Source organism: Protopterus annectens, chromosome 5.part0 (genome assembly GCF_019279795.1).
Source record: "Protopterus annectens isolate FY-2018-M chromosome 5.part0, PAN1.0, whole genome shotgun sequence".
In the NCBI taxonomy this organism is placed as follows: domain Eukaryota; kingdom Metazoa; phylum Chordata; order Ceratodontiformes; family Protopteridae; genus Protopterus; species Protopterus annectens.
Genome location: NC_056735.1, coordinates 695,976,611 through 696,000,384, shown reverse-complemented (window position 1 = coordinate 696,000,384; position 23,774 = coordinate 695,976,611). Strand labels below are relative to the sequence as shown.

The 23,774-nt window shown below is 36.9% G+C and overlaps 1 protein-coding gene across 3 annotated transcripts in view; it reads left to right on the top strand.

Annotated features, from left to right (window-relative positions):
- Positions 1–23,774, top strand: part of FRMPD4 (FERM and PDZ domain containing 4) — a 1,947,279-nt gene that overhangs the window by 438,897 nt on the left and 1,484,608 nt on the right. The gene's annotated exons all lie outside the window — the stretch shown is intronic.

Sequence of the window (23,774 nt, the reverse complement as noted above, 5' to 3'; positions counted from 1 at the left end):
TGGTTACAAAGTTTATAAATCCTATTAGTTTCATTTCTCATGATGTTTCTGGAAATATGTCTAGGGTGCATACTGCTTTTCAGCAGATAATGGTTACACCAGGTACATTTCCTGTGTAGTTCAATTTCTAGTTCTCCTATTTCATTGAGCATAACATTAACATCCAAAGAACTTACTGTGTGTTTAGAATAGTTAGAGCTAAAAGTCAAGAACCAGGTGGTTGTATTCAAATAATTATGAAAGAGTTGAAATTGCTCTGTACTTCCTTTCCATAAGATGAACAAGTCATCTACAAAACGCCCATAGTACAGAATGTTATCAAACCATGGGTTGTCAGTATTTAAAACAAATTACAACTCCCATTGGACTAGAACTAGGTTTGAATAACTATTGGCACAGAGGGTGCCCATGGTAACCCCCCATTTCTGTAAATAGTTTTGTTCGCCAAATAAGAAAAAGTTATTCTCCAGAATCAACTCAAGTACTACAAGGTATGCTGACACCACCCATGCTTATCTGTAAGGTGTGCTGACACCACATATGCTTATCTACAAGGTATGCAGAAACCACCATGTTTATCTTCAAGGTATGCTGACACCACCTATGCTTTTCTATAAGGTGTGCTGACACTATATATGCTTATCTTCAAGGTGTGCTGTCACCACCCATGCTTATCTGCAAGGTGTGCTGACACCACCTATGCTTATCTTCAAGGTGTGCTGTCACCACACATGATTATTTACAATGTCTGTTGTCACTACACAGTGTGCTGACACTATATATGCTTATCTACAAGGTGTGCTGACACCATCCATGCTTAGCTACAACTTGTGCTCTCACCCCCTGCTTATCTACAAGGTGTGTTGACACCATTCATGCTTAGCTACAACTTGTGCTCTCACCCCCTGCTTATCTACAAGGTGTGTTGACACCATCCATGCTTATCTACAACTTGTGCTCTAACCGGCTACTTATCTACAAGGTGTGCTGACACCACCCATGTTTGTCTACAAAGTATGTTGACACTACCCATGCTTAACTATAAGGTGTGCTCTCACCACCCAAGCTTATGTGCAATGTGCACTGACACAACCCATGTTCATTTACAAGGCATGCTGACACCATCTATGCTTAACTACAAGGTGTGCTGTCAACACCCATGCTTATCTACAAGGTGTGCTGTCACCACCCATGCTTATCTTCAAGGTGTGCTCTCACCACCCATGCTTATCTATAAGGTGTGCTGACAACACCCATGTTTATCTACAATGTATGCTGACACCACCCGTACTTTTCTGCAAGGTGTGCTGAAACCACCTATACTTATCTTCAAGGTGTGCTGTCAACACACATGCTTATCTGCAAGGTGTGCTGACACCATCCATGCTTATCTACAACTTCTGCTATCATCCCCTGCTTATCTACAGAGTATGCTGACACAACCCATGTTTATCTACAAGGTATGCTGACACTACCCATGCTTAACTACAAGGTGTGCTCTCACCACCCATGCGTATCTACAATTTGCACTGAGACCACCCATGTTTATCTAAAAGGTATGCTGACACCATGCATGCTTATCTAGAAGGTGTGTTGTCAGCACCCATGCTTAACTACAAGGTGTGGTGGCGCCACCCATGCTTATCTACAAGGTGTGCTGACACCAACCATGCTTATTTACAAGGTGTGCTCTAACCACCAATGCTTAACTACAATGTGCGCTGACACCACCCATGTTTATTTACAATGTATGCTGACACCATCCATGCTTATCTACAAAATGTGCTCACACCACACATGATTATATACAAGGTGTGCTGACACCATGAATGCTCATCTAAAAGGTGTGCTGTCACCACTCATACTTATATACAAGGTATGCTGACACCACTTATGTTTATCTACAAGGTACGGTGACACCACCCCTGCTGTCACCACAGTATCTACAAGGTGTTCTGACATGACCCATGCTTATCTACAACATGTGCTGTCACCACAAATACCTGTCTACAAGGTGAGCTGCAACCACCCATGCTTATCTACAAGGTATGTTGATACCTCCCGTGCTTATCTACAAGGTATGCTCACACCACACATGCTTATCTACAAGGTGTACTGTCACAATACTTACACTACACATGCTTTTCTACAAGGTGTGCTGACACCACACATGCTTATCTGCAAGGTCTGCTGACACCACCTCTGCTTATCTACAAGGTGTGCTGTCACCACACATCCTTACCTACAAGATGTGTTGTCACCACACATGTTTATTTAAAAGGTATACTGACACCAGCCATGCTTATCTACAAGATATGCTCACAACACACATGCCTATCTATGAGGTGTGCTGACACCATGCATGCTTACCTTCATGGTGCTCTGACACCACCCATGCTTTTCTACAAGGTGTGCAGACACCACCCATGTTATCTACAAGGTATGCTGACACCACTCATTCTTATCTACAAGGTGTGCTGACACCACCTATGCGTATCTTCAAGGTGTGTTGTCACCACACATGGTCATCTTCAAGGTGTGTTGACAACACCTATGCTTATCTTCAAGGTGTGCTCTCACCACCAATGCTTATCTTCAAGGTGAGCTGGCACTACACATGCTCATCTACAAAGTGTGCTGACACCATCCATGCTTATCTACAAGGTATGCTGACACCATACATTCTTATCTACAAGGTGTGCTATCACGAATCATGCTTACCTACAAGGTGTGCTGTCAGCACCCATGCTTATCTATAAGGTGTGCTGACACCATACCTCCTTACCTACAAGTTATGCTGAAAAGACCCATGCTTATCTATAAGGTGTGCTGTCACCACACATGCCTATCTACAAAGTGTGCTCTCACCACTCATGCTTATCTACAAAGTGTGGTATCACATCACATGCCTATCTACAAGGTGTGCTGACACCGCCCCTGCTTATCTATAAGGTGTGCTGTCACCACACATGCTTATCTGCAAGGTGTGCTGTCACCACACTGACAATACACATGCTTTTCTACAAGGTGTGCTGACACCACATATGCTTATCTATAAGGTATGCTGACACCACCCCTGCTTATTTACAAGGTGTGCTATCACCAAATGATCTACAAGGTGTGCTGTCACCACCCATGCTTATCTACAAGGTGTGCTCACACCACGCATGCTTATCTAAAATGTGTGCTGTCACCAATCTGACAATACACATACTTTTCTATAAGGTGTGCTGACACCACCCATGCATATCTACAAGGTGTGCTGACACCATGAATGCTCATCTAAAAGGTGTGCTGTCACCACTCATACTTATATACTTTGTATGCTGACACCACTTATGTTTTCTACAAGGTACGGTGACACCACCCCTGCTGTCACCACAGTATCTACAAGGTGTTCTGACATGACCCATGCTTATCTACAACATGTGCTGTCACCACAAATACCTGTCTACAAGGTGAGCTGCAACCACCCATGCTTATCTACAAGGTATGTTGATACCGCCCGTGCTTATCTACAAGGTATGCTCACACCACACATGCTTATCTACAAGGTGTACTGTCACAATACTTACACTACACATGCTTTTCTACAAGGTGTGCTGACACCACACATGCTTATCTGCAAGGTCTGCTGAAACCACCTCTGCTTATCTATAAGGTGTGCTGTCACCACACATGCCTATCTACAAAGTGTGCTCTCACCACTCATGCTTATCTACAAAGTGTGGTATCACATCACATGCCTATCTACAAGGTGTGCTGACACCGCCCATGCTTATCTATAAGGTGTGCTGTCACCACACATGCTTATCTGCAAGGTGTGCTGTCACCATACTGACAATACACATGCTTTTCTACAAGGTGTGCTGACACCACGTATGCTTATCTATAAGGTATGCTGACACCACCCCTGCTTATTTACAAGGTGTGCTATCACCAAATTATCTACAAGGTGTGCTGTCACCACCCATGCTTATCTACAAGGTGTGCTCACACCACACATGCTTATCTAAAATGTGTGCTGTCACCAATCTGACAATACACATACTTTTCTATAAGGTGTGCTGACACCACCCATGCATATCTACAAGGTGTGCTGACAATACGCATGCTTATCTGCAAGGTATGTTGTCACCACACATGCTTGGCTATAAGGTGTGATGACAACACCTATGCTTATCTACAAGGTGTGCTGTCACCATACACCCTTATCTAGAAAGTGTGTTGTCACCACACATCCTTATCTACAAGGTATGCTGACACCACCTGTGCTTATCTATAGGGTATGCTCACAACACACATCCTTAACTACAAGGTGTGCTAACACCACTCATACTTATCTACAAGGTGTGCAGACACCGCCTATGCTTATATTCAATGTGTGCTGTCCCCACCCATGCTTATCTGTAAGGTGTGTTGACACCACCTATGCTTATCTTCAAGTTATGCTGACACCACCCATGGTTATTTACAAGGCATGTTGACACCACCCATGCATGTCTACAAGGTATGCTCTCACCACCCATGCTTACCTACAAGGTGTGCTGACACCACCCATGTTTATCTACAAGGTATGCTGACTCTACCCATGCTTATCTACAAGGTATGCTCTCACCACCCATGCATATCTACAAGGTATGCTGACACCATGCATGCTTATCTAGAAGGTGTGCTGTCACCACTCAAACTTATCTACAAGTTGCACTGTCACCACCCATGCTTATCTGCAAGGTGTGATGACACCACCCATGCTTATGTACAAGGTGTGCTCTCACCACCCATGCTTATCTACATGGTGTCCTGACACTACCCATGTTTATCTACAAGGTGCACTGACACCACCCATGTTTATCTACAAGGTATGCTGCCACCAAACAAGCTTATCTAGAAGGTGTGCTCTCACCACTCAAACCTATCTACAAGTTGTGCTGTCACCACCCATGCTTATCTACAAGGTGTGATGACACCACCTATGCTTATGTACAAGGTTTGCTCTCACCACCCATGCTTATCTACAAGGTGTGCTGATATCATGCATGCTTATCTACAAGGTATGCAGACACCACCCCTGCTTATTTAAAAGGTGTGCTGTCACCAAATTATCTACAAGGTGTGCTGACACTTCCCATACTTATCTACAAGGTGTGCTGTCACATCACATGCCTATCGACAAGGTCTACTGACACCACCCATGCTTATCTACAAGGTGTGCTCACACCACACATGCTTATCTACAAGGTGTGCTGTCACAATTCTGACAATACACATGCTTTTCTACAAGGTGTTCTGACATCATGCATGCTTATCTACAAGGTATGCTAACACCACCCCTGCTTATTTACAAGGTGTGCTGTCACCAAATTATCTTCAAGGTGTGCTGTCACCACCCATGCTTATCTATAAGGTGTGCTCTCACCACCCATGCTTATCTACAAGATATGCTAACACCACCCCTGCTTATTTACAAGGTTTGCTGTCACCACCCATGCTTATCTACAAGTTGTGCTCTCACCACCCATACTTATCTACAAGGTGTGCTGACATTATCCATGCTTATCTACAAGGTATGCTGACACCATCCATGCTTATCCACAAGGTGTGCTTTCATGACCCATGCTTATCTACAAGGTGTGCTCTCACCACCCATGCTTATCTACAAGGTGTGCAGACACCACCCTTGTTTATCTACAAGGTATGCGATACCATCCATGCTTATCCACAAGGTATGCTCACACCACACATGTTTATCTACAAGGTGTGCTGACAACAAGCATGCTTATGTACAAGGTGTGCTGTCACCACTCATACTTATCAACAAGGTGTGTTGACACCACCTATTGTTATCTACAAGGTATGCTGACACCACCCCTGCTTATTTAAAATGTATGATGTCACCTCAGTATTTTCAAGGTGTGTTGACATGACCCATACTTATCTGCAAGGTGTACTGTCACCACACATGCCTGTCTACAAGGTGTGCTGACACCATCCATGCTTATCTACAAGGGGTGCTGCCACCACCCATGTTCATCTACAAGGTGTGCTCACATTACACATGCTTATCTAAAAGGTGTGTTGTAACCATACTGACACTACACATGCTTTTCTACAAGGTGTGATGACAGCACACATGCTTATCTACAAGGTGTGCTGACACCAGCTCTGCTTATCTGCAAGGTGTGTTGATACTACCCATGCATATCTGCAAGGTGTGCATTCAACACACATGCTTATCTACAAGGTGTGTTGTCACCAGACATGCTTATCTACAGGAATGCTGACAGCACCCATGCTTATCTACAAGGTATAGTCACCCCACACATGCTTTTATACAAGGTGTGCTGACATCACGCATGGTTATCTACAAGGTGTGCTCACACCACTCATACTTATCTACAATGTGTGCTGACACCACCTATGCTTATCTTCAAGGTGTGCTGACACCAGCTGTGCTTATCTGCAAGGTGTGCTGACACTACCCATGCTTATCTGTAAGGTGTGCATTCATCACACATGCTTATCTACAAGGTTTGCTGACACCATCTATGCTTATCTACAAGGGGTGCTGCCACAACCAATGCTCATCTACAAGGTGTGCTCACATCACACATGCTTATCTACAAGGTGTACTGTCACCATACTGACACTACACATGCTTTTCTACAATGTGTGATGACAGCACACATGCTTATCTACAAGGTGTGCTGACACCAGCACTTCTTATCTGCAAGGTGTGCTGACACTACCCATGCTTATCTGCAAGGTGTACATTCATCACACATGCTTATCTACAAGGTGTGTTGTCACCATACATGCTTATCTACATGAATGCTGATAGCACCCATGCTTATGTACAAGGTATAGTCACACCACACATGCTTTTATACAAGGTGTGCTGACATCACGCATGGTTATCTACAAGGTGTGCTATCACTGCTCATACTTATCTACTAGGTGTGTTGTCACCACACATGCTTATCTACAGGAATGCTGACAGCACCCATGCTTATCTACAAGGTATAGTCACATCACACATGCTTTTATACAAGGGGTGCTGTCACCACCCATGTCTATCTACAAGGTGTACTGACACCACCCAGGCTCATCTAAAAGGTGTGCTCACACCACACATAATTATTTACAAGGTGTGCTGACACAACCTCTGCTTATCGTCAAGGTGTGCTGACACCACACAGGCTTATGTGCAAGGTGTGCTGACACCACCTATGTTTATCTTCAAGGTGTGGTGTCACCACCCATGCTTATCTACAAGGTGTACTGCCACCACCTGCGTTTATCTTCAAGGTGTGGTGTTCACCACACATGCTTATCTACAAGGTGTGCTGACACCACCTATGTTTATCTTCAAGGTGTGGTTTCACCACCCATGCTTATCTACAAGGTGTACTGCCACCATACTGACACTACACATGCTTATCTACAAGGTGTGCTGACACCACCTCTGCTTATCTGCAAGGTGTACTGACACCACCCATGCTTATCTACAATGAGTACTGACACTATCCATGCTTATCTACAAGGTATGGTCACACCACACATGCTTATATAAAAGTTGTGCTGACACCACGCATGGTTATCTACAAGGTGTGCTGACACCACACATGCTTATCTACAAGGAGTGCTGACACCAACCATGCTTATCTACAAGTTGTGCTATCACCACTCATACTTATCTACAAGGTGTGTTGACACCAACTATGCTCATCTTCAAGGTGTGCTGACATCACCCGTGATTATATACAATGTGTGCTCTCTCCACCCATGATTATCTACAAGGTATGCAGACACCACCCATGTTTATCTACAAGGTATGCTGACACCAACCATGCTTATCAATAAGGTATGCTGACACCACCTATACTTATCTCCTAGGTCTACTCTCACCACCCATGCTTATCTATAAGGTATGCTGACACCTCCTATGCTTATCTACAAGGTGTGTTCTCAACACCCATGCTTATCTACAAGGTGTGCTGACACCATCCAGGATTATCTACAAGGTTTGCTGACATCACCCATGTTTATCTACAGCGCATACTGATACCACCCATGCTTATCTAGAAGGTATGCTGACATCACCTATTCTTATCTTCAAGGTCTGCTGTCACAACCCATGCTTATCTGCAAGGTGTGCCGACACCATCCATGCTTATCTACAACTTGTGGTCTCACCACCCTTGCTTATTTACAAGGTGGGCTGACACCACCCATGTTTATCTACAAGATATGCCAACACTACCCATGCTTATGTACAAGGTGTGCTGACACCACCCATGTTTATCTACAAGGTATGCTGACACCATCCATGTTTATCTACAAGGTGTGCTGACACCACCTATGCTTATTTATAAGGTGTGCTTACACCACCCATGCTTATCTACAAGGTGTGCTAACACTACACATGCTTATCTGCAAGGTATGCTGTCACCACACATGCATATCTACAAGGTGTGCTGTCACCACACATCCTTATCTGCAAGGTGTGTTGTCACCACACATGCTTCCCTACAAGGTATGCTCACACCACACATGGTTATCTACAATGTGTGCTGACACCATGCATGCTTATCTACAAGGTGTACATTCACCACTCATACTTATCTACAAGGTCTGCTGATACTACCTATGCTTATCTACAAGGTGTACTCTCACCATCCATGTTTATCTACAAGCTGGGGTGACATCACCCATGTTTATCTACATCGTATGCTAACACCACCCATGCTTATCTACAGGTTGTGCTGTCACCAACCATGCTTATCTACAAGGTGTGATATCACCAACTACGCTTATCTACAAGGTGTGCTGACACCACTAATGCTTATGTACAATGTCTGCCATCACCACCCTTGCTTATCTACAAGATGTACTGACACCACCTATGCTTAGCCACAAGGTATGCTGCACTACCCATGCTTATCAGCATGGTGTATTGACAACAAACCCTCACTAAGCCTACAATCCAGCACCAATGGCATAATTTGGAATGTGGCCCTATAATCCCAGGGTTTCAGCATAGACCCTGAAATTGTAAGTTGGTACCATTAACTTCTCATGTCAATATTTTACCATTTTATAGCATATTGATCAATGGAGTGTCCATCTGCACAGAGACCTTTCAGCTTTTATAAGCTCGGTATCTGTTTATGGTAATAATAAAGGAAATGCTTCATCTGCTGCTGAACAAACCTTCACATCTTTCACTCTCCCTCCTTTTACTATGACTAGACTTATTGCCTGGAGATAATGGTTCCAGTGCATGAATGTAACGGAGGCCAGCACACTCAACTATGTACTGCATCTACTGTGCACTCATGAAATACTTAGAGACTTGGGAAGCAGTTACCTATTTGAGGGATTTTCCATAAGAGAGATGATAGGAAAAAGCTACAATGAGAGGGAAAGGCATATGCAGAGAATAAAAAATGTCAGGACATACTAAAAAGACAAAACAAAACATATAGCTGCAGCCTATGATCTCTACATATTGCAAAGTCTTCAAGTTTGAGAAAAAAAATACAAAGTACAATACCTAACAAAAAAGCATCTAACTATAATAACCAAGGACTAGAACACACAAGAGCGTACCTTAAAAATTATATTTAAATGACATCTTGTATTCTTGGTAGAATTTTACCATTGTGGATACCAGAAAAAACATATTTTCATTGGAGTCAATACATCAATACCACTTTGCATTTTAGGAAGGACTGCCAATTTAGATTTTGTCTAAGATTTTGAACTATTTTTCTTCTAATTCTTTTGGATAGATTTAGGCATATTATAGCCCATATAAATATGTATAATATCTCATATTATGTATTCCATGAATAATTACATAAAACATCTGTTGGAATTGCAGTGGGGTCGCACCTTACTCTGGGCATAAAAAAAATTACAATTTGATTCTTGAGCACTGTCAGCATAGTAGTCAATGCAGACAAAGCAATGTAAGTCAAGAACTACAGTTTAAAACTATTTAGCCTTAATCATTAGCTCTACACTGCCAGACAAAACTTCATTTTGAAACTTTAACCATTTCAGTCTACAATAAGCATACCTCAAAAGTGTCCAGAGTTTAGCAGAATGTCCAGATATTTGCCTGAACATTTTTGTCTGTTCAATATAAAATTTGTGGCATTCTGGCGAATCATTAAGAATTGAAGTTACTAAATAATGACACACAGTTGAGTTTTGGGTTCATACCCTCCAGAAAATGCATGCTAACACAAAAACATGTCTTTCTAGCAATTTTCTAAGTTTTTAAGAGCAGTAGTTACAATTTTCCCTGATTTTGGCCCTTTGTCCACACATTATTTTTGGATTTGTCCAGATTTCTTGCTGTTAGGGTTTGAAAGGCATGGCTATGATGCTTATCATGGCATAACCAAATGGAGCAAAATAAATGTATTCAGAATATAAATTAAGAAGCCACATTAACTGATGTAGAAATCAGAATTTCTGACTATGAAAAACATAAAGACACACTAAATAGACAACATATTTCACTAATGGACAACGCCGAAGATCTAGAAAATAGATCCAGGCACAATAATCTCTAGATTTATGGAATACCAGAAGGAACTGATGGTAGTAATAATATATGGCTTCCAGACATTCTAAAGCTTCCAGAGACTTTCTCTTATGGGATTGAGAAAGCTGACAGATCCTTAAAGCCAGTCTCAGCATCAAACAAAACAACAAACAGTCCCAGATCAGTCATAGTCAAACTCTTTTCATCTCAAGATAAAGAACAATATATTAAAAACTGCCTGGTCTAATTCCCTGATCAAATTTGGAGAGCACATAGTCCGGTTTGATAATGATTATTCAGCTGGGGTAATGGCCAAAAGAAAAAAGTGTTTCCACTAATAAAAGAACTTAAAAAGGCAGCTCAAAGTACATCTGCTTTTTCCAGCAAGAATTGAAATCTTCTTCAGTGATGGCCCAAAAATATTCAACTAAATAGAAACAGCAGTGACTCATCTAATCAGCAAATAAAGTCTTAGGCATGACAGAAGAAATTGATTGGAGTTCTTTTGGTTTGAAACGCCATGCTGAGAAAAATGAATGGAAAACAAATGACAAGAAGAAAGAAAAGCTGAGAGACAAATAAAGATGAAAATCTAAAGATGTTTAAACAAATATTAGAAGTGCTCATTCAAATGTTTAGTTAAATAGATCTAGATTTGACAACAAAACCACGATGGAATATAAAAATGAACTGGGTGACATATACTATTTGGAAACAATCTCATTTACAAGGTGGATGCCTTTCATTATTTATACTAATGCAGTATTAAACATCTAAAATAAGACAAATATCAAAAAACTGCTTTAATATCTAGAACAAGTATAACTAACTTCCTATGTCTTAACATATGAAAAATAGAATTACCATACATGCTTTCAGGCTTTAATAGTTTAATAACATAATACTATACTGCTTTTGCATCTGGTATGAATAACAAGATAAATGCCTTTTATTATTTATACTAATGCAATATTAAACATATAAAATAAGACAAATATCAAAAGAACTGCTTTAATATCTAGAACAAGTAGTACTAACTTGACATTTCTTAACATATGAAATATGGAATTACCATACATTCTTTCAGGCTTTAATAGTTTGATAACACAATGCTATACTGCTTTTGACTCTAGTGTAAATGGTCTAGGAAATATAAAATGATATAGCTTCAAAAAACAAATATTTATGATTTGCTCCTTTGTAAACTATGTGCTAATAGTTAAAAGAGTGCTATTAATATTAAAAATGTTGTTTGGGGCACTTTTCTGTTGAGTAGTGGGTGCTGCTAGTCATTTTAAATGAATTAGAAGAAAATGAAAGTAAAACAAAACTGCTCTAAGCTCATGGCCTATTCTAGAACTCTAAAAGCTTCACTTAGAATTCTCTGCTCTCCTGCCAAAGCCATGCATACCTCTCAAGTGTACCTCATTACGAGGAACATACCTCATTTGGGGTCTTAAAAAGTTCACGCTCCTCAAAGTTCCACATTGAAAGACTTTGTCACACATTCAGTGTTAGGAATTATTTTAGTAAAATCCATTGCAAATAGAAATTAATCATACTAATTCATTAAAAGATCTTCTTTATAAGTAAAACCAGCATATTTTAACCATCCTATGACCTTCCTGGTTGAAGTTGTTAGTAAGCCATTATTATGTGTTCCACATTTTGTCCATTTGTTCCACATTATTAGGTCTAGTGTTCCTCATTTTAGAGATGGAAGGTTGAGAGCTATGAAGTCATGAGCTGGTAAAATATGCTTTTAATCCATCTTGATGCACTACAATAAAAAAAAAAAAAAAAAAAAAAAAACGGTTAAGAGTCCATTAGGGTTGTTTGCATATTCATAAATGGCCAAAAACAAAAGTACTTGATTACAGAGAGTGACTAGCACTTGAAGCAAAGCATTATGGGGCTTAACTTAAACCAAAAGCCTCTTAAAGTGATAAGTACATATTTTCACCAAAATACAAGTGCTTCAAAGCATTATTGAGTATGTGCATATACATTGCATAGATTTCATAATTTTAAAGGGAAATAAGAGAAATTACCCCCAAAGTACTGTAATATGTGCAAAGAAAATGACATCATGAGCAAGATAGAAGCAATTGATATAAACAGATAATGCAAACTCATATGTATGCATACTAGGACACACAGCTATAAAAGAAAGTATGATTGTGTATAACAACAAAAGTAATAATAATTTAACAGCTAAGAAACCAATAAATAAATAAATATCTACACAAATTTATTCAGTAAGAATCTAAACCAGATGTAATAAAGAACTAATATGGTAGGATATAAATGTCAAGAAAGCATTATAAGAATCGGCATACTTAACAAGACTGGTAAATAAGAAATGACCCACATATGTGATAAACATGAACAAGTCTGATGTCAGTCCACAGTTAGTCATTAACTATGAAGATAAATAAAGTTCCATTGTTAAACAAGACATACAGCAATACTGATATGTTTAATATACTAAGGGCAGTTCAGATATTATTTATGAAATGCCTGGGATTCTCTTGTGCTTTATAGAGAAAAACAAGGTACAACGGAAGTTAAAAGTAAGAGATTACATGAATCAGATGAAGCCTTCATAAATTCATATTAATTGCTGATACTATCTAAAGTATAAAATATCACAAAAATTGCATATAACTTATCTATTAAGAACATTATGAAAGCCTATAATATGTATACAAACAGACCTAAATCTATAGATGTATAGAATTCAACTCAACAGATGAATGTACTATATAAAAGTGTTGTTTATTTTATACATAGAGATTACATTAGAAGCCAAAATGTTATTATATATTAAAATATACAGTTTATATCAACAATAACGATGTTTTCATTAACCTGACTGGATGTTGAAACAAATGAAGTTTCATAAGGCTCTGTTGACTTAACAGTAGGAAATATGAACCTACTTGCACTGTGTACACATAGGGTTTGCAACAAATACTAACAGTCATCTTAGTTGTATATTAAATCTGGCATAAAGAACCACTAAAAATAAAATGGTTACTTTGAAATATACATACGAGGAAACTAATATATATGTATACAATGGTGATAAATGAAGGATAAATGAAGCAAAAAATGCATTGATAATAAAGCGTTGTCTAAATAAAATGTTGACATTATACTCTTACACTGAAAACAGATGGTTGAAGGACATTAAATAATACAGTGAGATAAAATATAAGATGTATATACTAGAACAATGTTGTATTTAAAGTTGGTTACACTATTTTATTTAACTACGGACAGTTATATTATATAACAATCTCTGTAATAGTGTTTAATTGAGTGTTATACAGTTCAATATTTGAAGATTGATAGCACACAAGCAGTAAGAATTTGATGCATTTAGCTATATTTCTTGCTGGGAAAGCTAAGTGAAGATGCTGAATAGGATAAGAGGGGTCACTTGAGTGGTAAACCTATTCAAGAATGAGATGTTTTCTCCTATGAAGGGAATGATTGGTTGTTTATATTCTGAAAACCACTTTTTACGCAGACAGTTTTTATTTATTTTATTTATTTTTATTTTACTTTACATTCGATTACCGGGAAAGAATGTCCTTTTTCAGCGGAGGCCCTGGGAGAAAAGTTCCAGTTAGTACATATACATACATATATAAATAACATCCAAATATGTAGGCAAGGCATATTAAAGTACAATTGGCAGTAGTTGCATTACATAACTTAACTGTGAGTTGTATACATCAGTAAAGGATGAGATAATACCAGACTGTAGTACATTGAGATATAGTGTGTTATTTTCACAAGTGTTATACAATCTAATAGTGCACTAGAGGAATTTTATGATGGAATTAGAAGATATAAATAGTAAAAGAGTGAAGAGGTAGCAGTATATGTAAAATCAAAGTGTGTGTTAGCAGGATTTAGGCAGTGATGAATAAAGTAGGTTATTATAAGGTTGGTTAAGTTATGATGTTATAGTTATGGTTTCTGAGAGTTTAATTAGTCAGGAAGATTTGTAAAGGAGACAATTGAGAGTGAGATGTTTTGTACCTTTTAAATGGATGTATATGCAATGCATTTATAGCATATATGACATGAATGGTAAAAAGTTTTCAGCACACATACAAGGTTATGTACAAACACAAAAACAGTACAATGGTTAATACAAAGGTATAGTTAGTCCAACTGTGAAATGCATTTCTATCAATGGCAATGGCTTAAATAACAGCTGTAAAAGAGGAAGCTTACAAAGATATCTTTAACTATGTAAAGCGCAAGTAGTATTTTTACAAGAAACACATCTTATACAGCAAGACATTAATAAGATTAATATGCAAATTATGCATTACTAGCAAGTTCAGAATATAATAATAAGAAAAGAGGTGTCTCAATATTATGGAGAAAGACCACCTTGATGCCCAAGATCATAAACACAGTCAATGATAACTCATGAATGTTTTGTTTAGTGTCAATAAACGGTTTGGCATATACCCTGATAAACAAATAGTGGATACCAGGACTGGGTGTCAGGGCAGCCAAACAACATTTAGAGAACATAATACAAATCCAAAGGTAATACAATAATTGCAGGATATCTTAGTTGTATAATGAAAGAAGAAGACACAAATGATAAAAACACACGCAAGAAATCTTCAATATCAAAATTACTTACAGCGTTTACTGACTCGTAATATAACTTAATGGACATTAACACATATGCTGAACAAGATTTATTAATATTCACACATTACTCACATAGACATAATACCTTTTTCAGAAAAAATAGAGTATATATAGCAAAAGATCTTACCACAAAAATAAGCAAAGTCGAAACAATCACCTGTCCCTTCTCAGACCATAATACAATAACCTTTGAAATAGATTTTAACTTTAATAAAAAAACTTACAATCATAAGAATTCCAGGCTATATGGCAAACCTTAAAGCATTTAAACAATACAATACTGCAGAAATGCAAACATTTCTAGAATATATATATATATATATATATATATATATATATATATATATATATATATATATATATGGGATGCAATGAAGGCATGTTTATATGGGAAGATGGTAGTCTGGTATAAAAACAAAAGCATTGGAATAAAGAACTGGCAGAACTACAAACTAAAATAGACAAATTGAAATTAGATAGTTTTTTAAAAAATCAAACTAAGATCTGATAAATTGCTGAATTTCACTCATTCTTTTTCCATAGTGTTTTTAATAATACCCGAATCTCCACTAAAATTAGACCCAAAAGAACATTCATAATCCAGATTTTGCTCTATTTGCTAGGAAGAACATGTCCAATAACAGAATACATGGGGTCATGTAATCTTTACCTAATTTTGGGGCAAATCTATCTTTCTTACCCCTCACTACCTTTTCACGAACACTTAATATCAAATGTTCTGGGTAACCCCTCTCTAAAAACATTTTTGTTACATATTCACATTCATCATTAAACTAGTTTTCCTCTAAAATCATTCTGCTAATTCTTAAAAATTGTCCTTTTATGATGCTCTTCTTTTGATGGAATGGGGGGGCACTAGTATAATAAAGAAATTAATTAGAATATGTATTCTTTGTATATATTCTAGATCAGAACATACCTGAGTCCTTATATATATATATATATATATATATATATATTTATATAGTAACATCAAGGCAGTTCATCTCATAATGTTTGATCTCATAAGTAAACCGCAGAAAATCAGTAGAATTAGTAATATAAAGAAACAAATTCCATACATTTCTCCACTGTATTGGTCAAAATATAGAAATGTCATCAAGGAAACATTTATATAATACCCAGCAATCATGGTATTGACTATTAGTAACATATTTTTTCTCCCATGTTAACAATACTTCTTCTTTCAACTTTTCACAGTTAGGGGTCGCCACAACGGATAACCTGTTCGCTCATGATTGGCAGTGGAGTTTTACGGGGTCAAGTTGCCATCCCAGCACCCAACCTTCTACAGAAGGCACACACACATTAAGCACTCACTCACGTCTAGTGCCAATTTAGAGTGTCCAATCCACCTACAGCATGTCTTTGGGATGTGGGAAAAAACCGGAGCACCCGGAGAAAACACACACGACCACAGGGAGAACATGCAAACTCCGCACAGGAGGCAACCCAGCCGAGGATCGAACCAGAGAACCTCTTGCTGTGAGGTGGCATTGGTAGCTGCTGCACCACCATGGCTGGCCATCCCATGTTACTAATACTAAGTTTGCATATAATGGGGTGCACCCTGCCCCATAGCTACTCCACTTGTTTGTTGAAAAAACTCACCTTGAAAATAAATGAAGTTAGTTCTCAAAATTATTTCTATTAGTTGTAAAGATACATAGATTCCATTCTGTGTCAAGAGCTCAGACTGCCTTACAGCTTCCTCAAACCACTCGAGGCCTTGTTTGTGGGGTATGGACCCAAATATATCCACTATATCTATTGTGATGAATATAATATTTACATCAAATAAATCTTGTTTCACATTCCTCAGAAAGTCCTGCGAGTCATTTAAAAATGTAGCACCTCCCATTACAAGGTTTATGAGGTTCACATCTAAAAATCTAGCCAGTGGTGATATCACTGAGCCTTCAGCCGCCACTATGGAGCACAGGGGTGGATCTATTAAATTCTTGTGTACCTTGGGAATTGTGAAAATGGAGGGTATTCATGGTTTCCTATTATGTAGGAATTCAGACATCTGTTTGTCTATTACTCCTTCTGACAATAAATCGTATAAGAAGAGATAGACCTGCCTACAGGCAATGTTTATCTCATTCATCGATATTCTAACATACTTCTTTTCATCTTGTAATAAATCAAATATTTTAGCTTCATATATAATGCTATTTATAAGAACCATCCCACCCCCTTTATCGCGTTTCATAACCCTTTGGTTTCTATTATTTCTTAAATCATCCAATAAGTCCCCTTCATTCTCAGTTAAATTTGAAAGAAACGTATTTTTTGTAAACCTTCCCTTAATTTACTTTCAACCATGACCTTGACATTTTTTAACTGGGGGTGCAGGGGTAGGTTAAAACATTCTTTCTCTGCAAAATATCACCAACACTTAAAGAGCTAGACTTACCATCAAAAAACAATTCAAGATGTTTCTTTCATGTAAGCAATTTAAGATCAGCAATCAGCCTGCTAATATTGCTTTTCCTCTTCAGAACAAAATTTAAGCCCTTAGAAAATAAAATAAAGTAGGTTTTATCCACCTCTGTATCACTATAATTAAAAATATTGTAGCTTTTATAAGTTAACTTTATTTGCTCAGCTACAACCTCTAAATAACTATTCTGAGGACTATCATTGTAAATAGGTGTCACTAAAAATTCCTCCTGTCTTTCCTACTCTACCCATCCTGTTTGTGTGTGACATATTGTTTGTTCTGTATTCTCTTGGACCTCATGGGGGATACTCTAAAGGGTCATGCATCTCAGGGGGAGTTCTATTATCTCCATGTCCACTATTACGGGCATTATATCCTATATATTTCCTGGCTAGATTATAGTAGGGTTTTAAGTTTATTTTTTATTAGATTTCTGAGGTTTTAAAGTAATGTTGCCTTTGCCCACTAGATGGGGGTCAAAGGATTACAAATGGTAGTAAACTCCCCATTTTATTTGTTATAATTTTTATAATGTTTATTTAAGTTTTTAACACTCAAGTTTTAATATTCATGTTAACATTTTAACATTTATGTTATTGATTAAGACTTATTAAAAGTTAGATTAATAAATGGTTTAGATTTACAGGAAACATATTTATATTGTTTTATAAGAATTTAAAATGCTTCCTATGTTTTATATGTTTTTACTATTGAATTCTAATGGTTGATTGATATATTGAAAAATGATTTTATTGGATGATTCACGTTAATGAGATGTATAAATAGCCTTGGTGTGGATGGACTCTTTATCTGAAGAAGTCTACAGTGGGATGAAAAATGCGGTGAATCATTAAAGGATTTTTTGCTAGTTATTGTGTGCTGCAGGACTGTACAGGGATCATGATTAGGTTGTACCCTTTCATCAGTGCTTTCTTGTGGTTATTGGTTCTTCTTGTGTACTGAAACTCCATTTTTTTGTTTAAATATAGATTATAAAATATTTATGACAGTTCATGCAAACAGAATAAAACAAATATTGCAGTTATTGATAATGATCAAACAAGATTCATTAAAAACAGAAATACATATGACAATATGAAAAGAATTTTGTCCCTTATTGAATTCATAAACAAAACAAAAAATCAAATGAATGTCATTTGCTTAGATACTAACAGTGCATTTGATTCTGTGAATTGGGATTACCTTTGGCTTGCACTGGTGGAGTAAGGATTTTTGTAAAATTTTACCTCACTAATAAGGTCTCTTAATGATAAATCTTCAGCGTACATAAAAATCGGATCCTATTTGTCGGAGTCTATTACCATTACAAAAGGTACAAACCAGGGTTGACCACTTTCTCCTTTGTTATTCACATTAGTATTAGAACCATTAGCAAATTTCTTACGTGCAAAGCCAAACATTCAAGAAATTCAATTAGATACTGACCTTGAATTAAAGATTCATCTATTTGCAGACAACATTTTATTGACTTTAAAAGAATATAATATCACACAGAAAGAACTATGGAAAACAACAAAACAGCTTAAGAAGATTTCTGGACTATCATTTAAAGAAAATAAAACCAATATGTTACTAATAAATATGAACAAGGAAGCATTAAGTAAAAATATAATAAATATCTACTAGAAATAATACAATCAAATAATTAGGAGTTACAATTACAAATGGCATAGATACAACAGTGCAACTAAACTATAAAGAGATTTTGGATAATATCAAAGAACTTATACAAAAATGGAATAAGCTATTTTACCATGGAGGAAAGACTATATATAATTAAAATTATTATATTCCCGAAAATTCTATATTTAATACAAGCTTGCGCACTACCTCCACCTAAATTATATTTAAAACCATTTGAAGGGTTAATAATGAAATTCTTATGGTACCCTAAAAAACCTAGAGTTGCCCTAAGACATCATTTTGACAAATGGGAAGAAGGTGGAGTAGGCTTACCAGATTTAGAAGGATATATACAATTGTCAGCTTTAAAAACAGTTTCTCTACAGTTAAACAAAGAGTATACCTCCAAATGGAAACTAGTAGATGAAAAAATCTGGTTAAAAACCACTCATATACATATGGAAATAGTACCGAATAGCTTATTTTGGTTATTGAAGTAATATATGGCAACAGGGAAACACAAAAATTTAAATTTTAAATAAATTATCAGTACCCTAAAGTCTTTTATGCACTTTATAAAGAAAAATCTGGATATAAAAGCATGGTCTTTTTTTTCATATTCCCAATAGCATATGCTCAAAATACTATTATAACTCAGGACTCAGTAGCAGTTAAACCACTTAGTAAGAATGGTCTAATTTACTGGCATCAGTTGATAAACACTAATAAAGTACTATTGTTAGAGAAAATTATTAGTGAGTTCAACCTTGAAAATAACATGTTGTTAACACTGCAGGGATTAAAACAAACAGTTTTAAACCAACAGTCAATAATGCAGAAGTCTGTTAGGGAAAATGTTCCTAAGTTCATAGAGCAGTTAATAATGCTGATGGAATTTCCCACAAATGGTTAAGGAATTTTATCAGGATAGTACAAATTAGTTAAGGAAACAAGAGTTCATAATAAACAAAATATATGGAAATACTATGAAACAGTTAATGGTGAAACGCCAGATAATAAAGATAAAAACTAATTGTTACATCTCCAAAACTAACATCTTTATCACTATATTGGCAACTTTTCACATGGCAATTCAAACATACTTAACGCCACACAAACTAGAACTGATATATATAATAAAAAAATAGACGTTGGAGGTGTGAATCAGAATCAATAGCCAATTGGCAACACATGTTCTATGAATGCCATTTACTTAAACAATATTGGGAAAGTATTAACTATTTTTTACAGGCACTGTTCACTGATAATTTCCAACTTACAAAATCTCTAGTTTTTTTGAATATACCTGTGCCGTCTTGTGTTCCAAGGCAAAAATATGTAATTTTGTGGATTCTCCTTGCTTTTACAAGGAAAAATATTTCACAGAACTGGAAAGATGTAACTCTTCCCAATTTTAAACATTTCAAGAACGTGGTTTTATCAGTCTTGCAGTTGGAATTGAAAACAATCAAGGAAAGAACAGAAATACCTACTTCCTTAAGCATTCCCAGGCAGAAAGTAAATCAAGTGCTGGAAACAGAAGACTGTAATAAATTATAATCTTATTCAAAGATACATTCAAGAAAACAAAGTTTTTCAAGTATAGACATCCTATGCAAATAGTAGTTTGTTTTATAATGTTTGTTTTTGGAATTGTTTCTCCACTTTAAGCTTTGCCTATGTAAAATGTCTTTGATATACATACTATATATGTGTTTATGTTTCTGATAGTCAATAAAAATTTATTCAGTAAAAAAAGAAACCAACTTAGACAAATTCCATGCAACTCAGATAATGGCTGGTATTCAATGGTATTTTTCTCATAGAAATACTATAGATAATGCAAAAACATATGTTCTTGTTGTCTGAAAATTTAATGGAGTAGGGATACGTATGTAGCTCAAACAAATGCTTTTGTACCAAGAGCATGTTTATACCGTGAAATATACAAACTTTTTGTTTGAGATGAACAGATAGATCATTTTGCTGAACCATGACAGAATAGTACAGCACCAAGTCACTTTAAATAGTGAGTTAATATTCAGAAAAAATGGCTGTGAATACCAACCCATGCATTGCAACTATTCCTTGTTATGTTTCATTATAAATTCAAAATGTCAGAACTGCATGCTTTGAAACAAATGAGCAAAAGTAGTGCTGTTTGAAGAATCAATTTAAAATATTGAGATGCCTCATAACAACCACTCAAAATATGAACAAACTTTGACCTATATTAACTAATAAGAGAGTAAAAACTCACATTATGACATAAACACTTTCTCTCCAGAAATCAGATATATGAATGACATATAAGTTCATATAAAATACAACCAAGTCTTCCCATATTTACTTTTCTACCCTAACCCGACTTTCCCCTAAAAGACAAGTGCACCTCATATATGTTATGACCAATTTTTATATGATATAACTTTTCCATAATTAAGTCAACATTTATAAACATTTATAAACCTGCAGAATAGCCCAAGTAATCCAAATGGGCTTGCTCACTGGGCAATGTGGCAGGCAGCTCAGGCTGGTCTGGCTTGTTCCCTTTCAGCTGAGTGGCTTACTCACAGTGACCCCTCAACAAATCGATCACTGGACCACACATTCCTGAAGTTTTGATTAGTCAAGAAAGGAAAAGAAAAGAGGAACATGAAAAGGGGATGGCAACAAAGTAACCACCCGCCAGGGTGCCAGCTTACCTGGCCTGTTCTCCCCACTTTGCTAGCTGTATAAAGCATTAACTAACTAGCACATTGAAGCTAACAAAGAGAGCAACCATGTGAGCTTTTTGTTTGATGCCTATGAAACATGGACAGCTGTTCCAGTTAAGCTACTAATTTGCATTGTGAACCATCCAATACATCTCTTGGGGCATCAAATCTTATAAATAAGAGTCCACACTGAGAGTGAACAAATCCCATCCCATTTTAGAGAGGAGGATTCCATCTTCCTTAAACCAAAACAATTCATAGGTTCATGAATGATTACTAGGGTAATGGCCTCAAAAGACATTTTAAGCCTAGTCATGCATTCCTGTATATATATAACTTAGAGAATAAATTATTCAGAGGCATATAGTTGTATTTAGTTAGCAGAGCTTTTGTCAAACAGGAGTATAATTGTGAGTCCAGGGATAAATGTTTGATTTCCCATTCATTGTTTATTGTTATTACATTTCAATAGGGTGAGGAACAAACTTTGCTTCACATGGATGAGAAGCTTGTTTCAAAGTATAGGTAATCTCTAAGCCACATATCACTTCTCTTTATGTTACAAATGAGATTTAGGGCTTTGGATTAAGTATTTCTAATGCTGTTAAACTTGTTGATGTGCACCACGTCCCTCAGTACTGGATCAGATGATATCTTATAAACCAGTTAACAATCACCACTCAGAATTCTGCAGTAGACTGAGTATAAAAATAAGACTTTGAGGCAGTCTTTATATTCCATGCAGTTTTGCCCTTGTACTCTTTTTATAAGGAACCTTTGGGGGCATTCCAGTTATTGCATATTCCTGTATATTCCCACATACCAAAGAGAATATTTTACTCTATGACTGTCTAATGAAGGCTGAGTACAGTGAAAGTATAATATCTTTGAACCTTGATAACAAACACTTGTTTTTAAATTGCACAATATAGAATGATTTCCTTAAAACAGCAGACTCATGATGATCAAACACTAGGGCACTGTCTACACGTTACCAATTTCCAGAGGAGTGACTTTTGCCATAATACTATTATTCATTTTTTGGCAATCAATTTTACACCTTAACTCTGGCAGCAATTATTAATTTGTGACAAACCCTATTGGAGGATATTACTGCCTCTATAATCATGCCATGTTTGCAGTTGTCTGCAAGCTTAATCAACAAAATGACTTTAAAATTAGCTTTGACTTGTGAAAAATAGACACCAAAAGGAGTAGCCCCAGCACTGAGGGCTGAGAGACTCTGAAGGTGACTGGTCTTTTGTAGAGATAGTGTCCTTTATACAGACATTCTGTGTCCTATCTGTTTGTGAGTTGGCTAGTACACGTGGCAAAGGAGTTTTGTGAGTTTATTGACAATAACCAAATAAGAAATAGTGTTGCATGCCTTGGTCAGGTCAAGATAGGCAGTGTGTACTGCTTTGTCCTTATCCATAGCTTAATTGACTTTCTCAAAGAATTCCACCTGGCTGAGCAGGCATGATCTATCCTTGACAAATTCAAACTATGTTGGATCCAGTGTTTAAAAGTTTCCTACATCTGTATTTATAATATCCATAATTCTTTCCATGGCCTTACATATGAGACTAGCCAGACTTACAGATCTCTTATTACGTGGATCAGTAGATGTCCCACCATTGTGCAGAGGGATAACTGTTTCATTCATCCATACACTAGACAAGAAGCCAGTTTGGAGGCTGAG